The sequence below is a fragment of the Hyaena hyaena genome, unplaced genomic scaffold (genome assembly GCF_003009895.1).
Source record: "Hyaena hyaena isolate Hyena2069 unplaced genomic scaffold, ASM300989v1 scaffold_5, whole genome shotgun sequence".
In the NCBI taxonomy this organism is placed as follows: domain Eukaryota; kingdom Metazoa; phylum Chordata; class Mammalia; order Carnivora; family Hyaenidae; genus Hyaena; species Hyaena hyaena.
The window spans coordinates 3,293,950-3,302,086 of record NW_024080637.1 but is presented as its reverse complement, the minus strand read 5'-3'; positions in this window follow the sequence as shown (position 1 = coordinate 3,302,086).

The following is an 8,137-nucleotide window of genomic DNA, read 5'->3' as shown; positions in this document are numbered from 1 at the left end:
AAGTTGAAATCGCCAATATGATGGCATTAGGAGTTGGGGTCTGTGGGCAGTAACTATGTCATTCATGAGGGTGGAGCCCTTGTGAATGGGATTAGTGCCCTTCTGAGAAGAGCCATGATAGCTGCCATCTTCTCTCTGCTTTCTCTGCCATGTGGAGATATAAGGAGACAGACACTACAAACTAGGAAAAGGGCTCTTGCTAGACACCAGATCTGCCAGCACTTTGATTCTGGGCTTCCAGTGTCCAGAACTTTGAGGAATGAATGTTTGTTGCTTAAGCCTCTCAGGCTCTGGTATTTTTGTTCTAGCAGCTTGAGCTGACTAAACTGGATGGGAAGTCCTAGCTTCTGGGGCTGGCTTTCCTCCCCTCGATTCTGTAGTGTACTACAGAGTCACTGCCTAAGAGCCTCTTGCCCAGAATCACCTGAATAGAATCCATAATCCCTTTGCCTCTGAATATTCCTCTTGTATATTTATCTTAGAGAATTTCATTTAGGACATTCCACTTTTCTCCTAGTTGATATGTAGGCTGGACAGGTAGCAGACTTTGACTGCCTGGATGCCAACGTGAACATGCAAAGAAGGCAGGGGACACTTCCCAGGGTAAACCTCCCTAAATCTCAGGGGAGTATCACAGCATCAGAGACTCTAAGGGGTTCTTGTGACGGTTTCTGGGGGTTAGAGATAGAGTTTGGGAACAAAGCCTAGGGAGGATCATGGAAAGCTGCAGTGAGGAAGGGACTTTAATATAAAGGGCACTCCTTTGTGGTTGGTGTGAGGTACCAGGATTTAGCTTCCACAGTGTTACAGATAAACTGCCCAAGCTTCCATGGGCCAGGCTGGATTGGGTCCCTACCATCTCCTTGGATGAAAAAAATCACAGCTAGTAAAAGGTGCTGGTCGATACTGTCAGTAACACTGCACCACAATTCTATCCTTACTGTGCTTTCTACTTATTATAAGAATGTGTTCATATGTGTACAACTAGTGAAGCCCTTTATATTTTGACCCCCAAATACTTCAAATATGGCAAATATTTGAGAATGATATTTAATGTCACAGCAACACTATAAATAAGATGGTATTATTTCCATTTTTTAAATGTTTATTTTTGAGAGAAAGGGAGAACACTAGTGGAGTAAGGGCAGAGAGAGAGGAAGACACAGAAGGCGAAGCAGGCTCCAGGCTCTGAGCTGTCAGCACAGAGCCCACTGCAGGGCTCGAACCTTTGAACTGTGAGATCATGACCTGAAACTGGATGCTTAACTTAAATGAGCCCCCAGGATGCCCCTACTGTTTTCATTTTTAAAGCAAGTTTCAGAGTGGATAAGACACATGTCTAAAGCCACACACCTAGTAGGCAGTAGAGCCAGGAATTCAACCCATTGCCGTATTAATGATCTTTTAAAATCAGTTCAACTTTCCAGTTTTGAAAGCCACTTACAGTTGAGACTTGTGTGCTCTAGCCCAGTTGAGGAAAATGTTGTTGCTCCCTTAGTTTGCATATGTCAACCTCCTTTATGATATCCTCTGGTCCCTGGCCCACTGTTACATTTCTGTACTTGACACAATTCTAGGCCATGGCTTGCACATCCTTTGTGGCTGTTCCTTCCTGAAATACTTGGGATAATTCTCCCCAACCTGAGTCAATCCTGGTCCAAAGCTATTCTTCTTCACAGTACACTTATAAAAAATCATTTTTTATGTTTATTTCTTTATTTTGAGGTGGGTGGAGAGGGGCAGAGAGAGTGGGAGAGAGAACCACAAGCGGGCCTGACACCATCAGTGTGGATCCCAATGTGGGGCTCGAACTCACAAACCATGAGATCAGGACCCAAGCTGAAACCAAGAATTATATGTCTTATTAACAGACTAATCCACCCAGGCACTCCCCCAAAATAATTTTTATATATATGAAAGCCTATTATAAATGTTAGGCATATTCAAAATCTCTCCTTATCCTATTATACAGAGAAATTCACCCCTATCTTAATGCCTTGTGTTTTGCCTTTTTTAGGTATTTATGACATGTTTACAACAAAACTGGAATCATATTGTACTTAAAATTCTGAAGCCTACCTTCATGTCCATATGCCATGAAAAACATTAAAACTCTTTAGAATAGAAATGGGTTTTATGTCACGATTACATTGTTTGAATGTGAAAAATTTCAGGGAAACATTTTCTTCCCTTTTGAAAATTTAGATTTACCCTTTTCCAAAATCACAATAATGTGGAAGTAAAGTTATATGTTGACAAATCTTTGCAATCTCTTTTTTTAGGACAAAATATGAGAAGAGGAATTCTGGGGTCAAAAGTTACGAGGTTATTTCAGGCTCTTCCAGATCATTTATAGTAATTAAATGCTCACCAGCAGAGTTGCATCCTACACCGGAAGATCATCTTTCCTGGAAACTTCCCCTCAAAGTGCCAGTGAACAGCAGTCTTTTAAAGTCTTGGTGAAGAGCCGTCTTTTAGGTGATCTTGCGTTTATTTGAATAGGAACTGACTTTAAGGGAACATGGGAAGACAAGACTATGTGTTGATCTAAGTGGTTTCATTTTCATCCTGGGCAAAGGGCTAAGCAAGCTACATTCCTCAATCCTTTAACTTGATATGGGGCAACATATGATACATTCCAGCCAACAGAGTGCAGGCAAAAGGGATGCATGCCACTTCCAAAAAATAACCCCTCAAAATTTCTCAAGAATGATCTTCCTCTCTCTTGTTCTCCCCCCACAAAGACCGTAGAGGCCACCTGTTGAAGATGATGGTGGCCTAGACAAGATCAAAAATTATGTGTCCCCGAATGACTGCATTAAGTACAATATACTTTGTATTCATTCTTAGGATGGGAAGGGTTGTTGGTTAAAGCAACTAGCATTACTTTTCCTAATACAGAGTGTGTGATTTACTCAAAGGTTCCTAAACCAAAAGCCTCAGCTAGTTTTTGTGTATCCCACCATGAATCTGCTTTTGACCAGCACGGCTATTCACAAAGGCATGAGTCACCTGCAGCCCGCAGCATCCCATCCAGCACTGGGCACAGGACGGGCTTACCTGGATGTGGATTCATGTGTGCTCATGGAGCGGATGAAGCCAGACAAGAGTCTCATGGTTCTTACTGGCTGAACTGGAAACGGCGTCCACAATGCCAGCTGAAGTAGATCAACTAGTGGCCTCCAACCTGTACCGCACGTCAGGGCTTCACCCCCGGAACAGGTGCATTTCAGCTACACAGGGCGTCTGCACACTGTCTCCCCAGGAGAGAAGCCCAGCGCTTGGGACCGCGCTGCAGCACAGAGGCTGTTGTGCAGAGCAAAGTGGTGCTTCCAGCATGGCTGTTTCCCCTCTGCTGACGCTACTTACAGTTTGCTAACTGTAAACGAGGGAGACTTCGCGCCCACCCAAAAGGGTTCCAGAACTGAGCCTGTTACCTCCACAGTAACCTGGGAGCAGAAGACTGTTCCTCCTTCTAAATCTTTTATCTTTTTTTTCTCTCCCAGTACAAAGGAATGGGGTAAACACAGGTGTGTTCATGGGAGAGGTGGGAATGAAACTGCAAATCTCCCCAACCTAAGGGCCCTTCCTTTGGGTTGCTTGCTTGGATACAAAGCTGCAGCATGGAGTGGAGGCGTGAGGAAGACACCGCCTGGTTGGAGGGGCTTAATTACACATGTGCACTGCGCTCTGGTGGCAGTCTGAGGATGCAATTACACAACTAATTATATTGAAACAACAAACTCGAGCTTCATGAAGGGCTTCCGCCCATGGGACCACCATGTTGTCATTTGGCTACACAATCTTTCCCTTCCTCCATGTTAACATCACTTGTGGAATTTTCTTCTGTGAGCCTGCTTCTCCTCCTTTTTGGACATCATCGAGAGTCACCACCTCAAGGCAGCCTTCCCTAGGGTCTTACTTCCCCTTCCCCAGTGATTGAATCCCCCTTTCCTCTGGGCTCCCACACGCAAAGCATGGGCTTCTGCGGTCCTACCTTTTGTGTCTGGGCCTCAAGTGTTAAATCTGGAAAGCAAGACTGGTGGTTCTCTGTGGTCTTTACAAGCTTCAGAACTATTTTTATTTAAATTCTTAGGAATAACCAAATGGTTTAAAAATCCTGTAGTAGAGGGGAAGAACTGTGGCTTTAGCACCAGAAGAAAAGTGTGAGCATGACTCCCTTGCTTTTAGCTGAATGCCCTGGTCTTTGGCCTCATTTCCCCCACCTGTAAAATGGTAGGAGTGCTGATATTACTTCACAAGGCTGGAGAGTAGATTAAATTAGGCTGTGCCTGTGAAAGCATGTTATAAATAAGTTATGAAATACAATGGTTGTACCATTTCTATTAATAAAAAAACTGAGTGAATCCCTCCCTACTCTAAGGGAAACACTAGCATTGCTGGATTAAACCTTAGAACGTATATCCCAGGTTCTCGGAATCATGCCCAACAATCTTCACTGCCTCACTATCTACAGCAGGGAAAAAAGAGCTTTCTTTAAAAATCCTCTTGAATAAAAAATAATAAAAAATGGGGTGGGTGGCTGGCTCAGTTGGTTAGGGGTCTGATTTCAGCTCAGGTCATGATCGCACAGCTTATGAGTTTGAGCCCTGTGTCAGGCTCTGTACTGACAGCTCAGAGCTGAGAGCCTACTTCGGATTCTCTATCTCCCTTTCTCTCTGCCCTACCCCACTTGCATTCTGTCTCTGTCTCTCAAAAATGAATACACATTAAAAAAATTAAAAAATAAATAAAAATCCACCTGAACCTTAATACTAACAGACATGACACTGGTGGCAACCCTTCGTTGGCTACCTACCCTGTGTTATGCACTTGCCAGGCATTTGCCCCCTAAATGAAATAAAAGAATTAGATAGGCTTACGGTCAAGTCTCAGATTTGCAAATGAATATTTATGTGATCTTGAGAAATCTGCTTCACGTTTTGAATCTTAGCTTCCCTGTCTATAAATCAGCTGCAATCGTGCCTACTATAAAAATTAGTTGTGAAAATTAAAATGTGGCAACCCCTTTAAAGCATGCAGACACAATACCTGGCACAGAGCAGCCACTCAACAAAAATTAGTCCCTTTTCTCTACTTTCCTTTCCCTTTGACACCAAGATTCTAGAATTCCACAATATAACACATTCATACAAATAGGTTGTGTGGGAGATGACGGGTGTCCTCTAGGGGAGTGACGTCACAGGAAGATCTTACCAGAATCTCCATTCCAATATTACCACTGGGCCCTTGTGTGAGCCTTTCGCCCACTGTGCTCATCACCACAATATTTTACAGTGAGAGTTTAATTTTTTTTAATAAAAAGAAAGATTATTCTCAATGATGCATGTGATAAATATGCCGGCTTTAAACCTTTTAGAAATATTAAAGGTTTTACAGCTCAATGTTTGACAGACTTGATTAATCCCTTCCACACAGAACTATTCAGGAGGAGAGCTGTAGTTGGGCTTTAAAGCTCCAAGAGTGTTCTTTGATAAAGGTAAAGAAAAGGTAAAGAGCTTTTAAAAGGAGAGAGAGGGATTCTCATTCCATGCAGAAGAGACAAAGAATACAGAGACCCAGAAGGCTGCACAGTGTGGGGGGAAGCTGGAAGCTGGGGGGGGGGGGCGGTAAGGCGTGGAGAAGAGTGCTTTAAAATCTCTCTCCTTAGAGGAGTTTTCAAATGAAAGGCACACATCCAGCCTGACCACAGGACATTAGTATCAGAGTTTTCTTCTCTGCTGGGTTCTGAACTGGATGATGTGGGAGGGGGTAAGGGGCAGGGCAGACCAAGGGCAAGACAAACTTCAGAAAGCAATCAAGTGAAATGTACCATCGCCTCTTCAAGAATCTTGCACTATTCAGCAGTCTCCTGCTTGCTCTTTCAGGCACCTGGACTATTTCCTGCCCTGACTACTCCAGTCCCCAACTGGATTTTGAGCTTCTCTAAAAAACAGCACGTGTGCATGTGTGCATGTGTGTGTGTGAGATATTTTTCCCCTCAGCACCCACCCTAGCTTTTGTATATAAGACACATCTAATAAATGCCTAGTTAGTGTTTAATAAATTCTTGACGAAATGGTCTAATGACGTAAATGGTGTAAAAAGCCCTACATAAGAACACTGCTTTAAAAATTATTAGCAGACTTCATCTCCTCTGATTCTCATTCTACAAAACAAAGTTAAGGGATGAAACCACTGAGAGTTCCAAATATCATGTCATTCCACCAACATTAGTTGAGCACAATTTCCATGCTATGTAGGTTGACTCATCCACATTGCCTGGTAAAGAAAACTTGTCATCATCGTTGGTGGAGAGGGTACCATGATTGAAGGTTATACGGGAAAACGTGCAGGATAAAGGATGGTACACTAAACCCAGCATTTTTGTTCATGGGGGGATGTCTAAAAATGCCTGGAGAATGAGTAGGGACAGGCTCTTAAGCTGAACATTGAAGGATAATGCCAAGGGAGACCAGGCATGCATATTTCCCCAATATCATGCATACAGTTGTGATCTGTGGACTTCCATTTAAACTCCATAAGGAACAGCTTGTGCTGCTAATCAGCCTCCCACACAAAATCTTGAAGTGCCCGCCCACTCCGCTCAGAGGTTTGCTTTGACACCCAAGTCCATGTCCAACCCCAACCACTCCTGTATTTTTACGGAAGCATTTTCCCAACATGAAACACCAACAGAGTTGCCACAAGATATTATGGGGGCAAAGTATGATTCAATTATGTGATTTAATCAATTCCAATGGCTAATGTATGAGGACCTCAGGATGCCATCCAGCTTTCAACTGAGGGCAAATAATTGTTCCATAATTTCTTAATTCTCCCACAAGACAGTTTAAATTAAAGGATTTCAATTTGCAAAGCCAGACTGCATTGTATTCTTAAATTGGGCCTGAAATAGCCACAAGACAAAGGGTAATAAGGCAGAGAGAGCAGAGCCCAGAGTGCCTGGTGCTGTGCAAAATTGTTTAATACGGTCAGACCCTTTAATCTTCATATCTATTGATGCAGAAAGCAGCATATTTCTGTCACTTATGATAAGAAACATTACTTTTTAAATTCCTTGGTGAGGCCTGCAGATCTGAGGCAGCCAAGATAGCAGGAATCTCTATTTCTCTGTCTGTGAACATTTCCTTTTTCCCTTAAATTGGTTTTATTCTAATCCATTTAGTCTCTAGCCTAAGTTAGAGACAAGTAGCCCTGAATGGAACCACACAGGAGGAGAACAAAGGCATGCGCCTTTCAGTTCTGATTCTGGCAACCAGCTCCTCAAACAAGTTCGTGATTAAGCAAATAATGAATGTAAGAGTATTCACTATAGGCAGGCAGTTGGTTCCAAAAAGGGAGAGGACTGGAACAGCCTTTGAAAGAGACAGAAACATGCTCAAAGGCAGAAGATGTGGCATGAGTAGGTGATGATATGAACTCTTCCGATTAACGAATCCAGCATTTGACTCACATGTGTCCTAGGAAGTGGCCTGGCCAACTGAGTGGGGATGATGCTGGGGAAAAGGAGGACCCAAGGTCTGGACTGAAGAGACAGGATGATGTTTTGCCAAAATTGCCGGGGCCACGAGTCAGGAATCGTCATCGAGCAAAGCCAAGGACATAGCTGCAATGAAAGAAGTCTGTCATCTTGAAAGCCAACCAATGAAGGAGAAAGGGGTATGAAGTACAAAGTTAGTCTCTGCAGTGGAGTTGGGAGTGAGCGACTCTGGATGGAGCCTCATTCTACTGTGGGCAGTGCATGGAGGTGGGCCTGGGGCACAGACACCCCAAGGAATAGAGCCACAGACAAAAAGGAACTTGCAGTATCTCTGTTCCTAGTGTTATACTAGAGTATGTGGAAGGTACAAAGAATAAAATATTCATCAATCTGTACTTTAAAAATTTGTACGAGGTTGTACATACACAGGTAAAATCAAAAGGGACAAACTGTATAAATCTAGACATAGGACAAATACCTAGAATGGAATTATTGGGTCAAGAAAACCTTCTAAATTTTGATACAACTGCCAAATTACCGTCCGTGAAGGCTGTACAATTTTACAGTCTCTTTAGCAATATATGGAAAAAAAAAGTCTCCCTCACTCTCACCTATAGAGTCTATCTTGGTTCT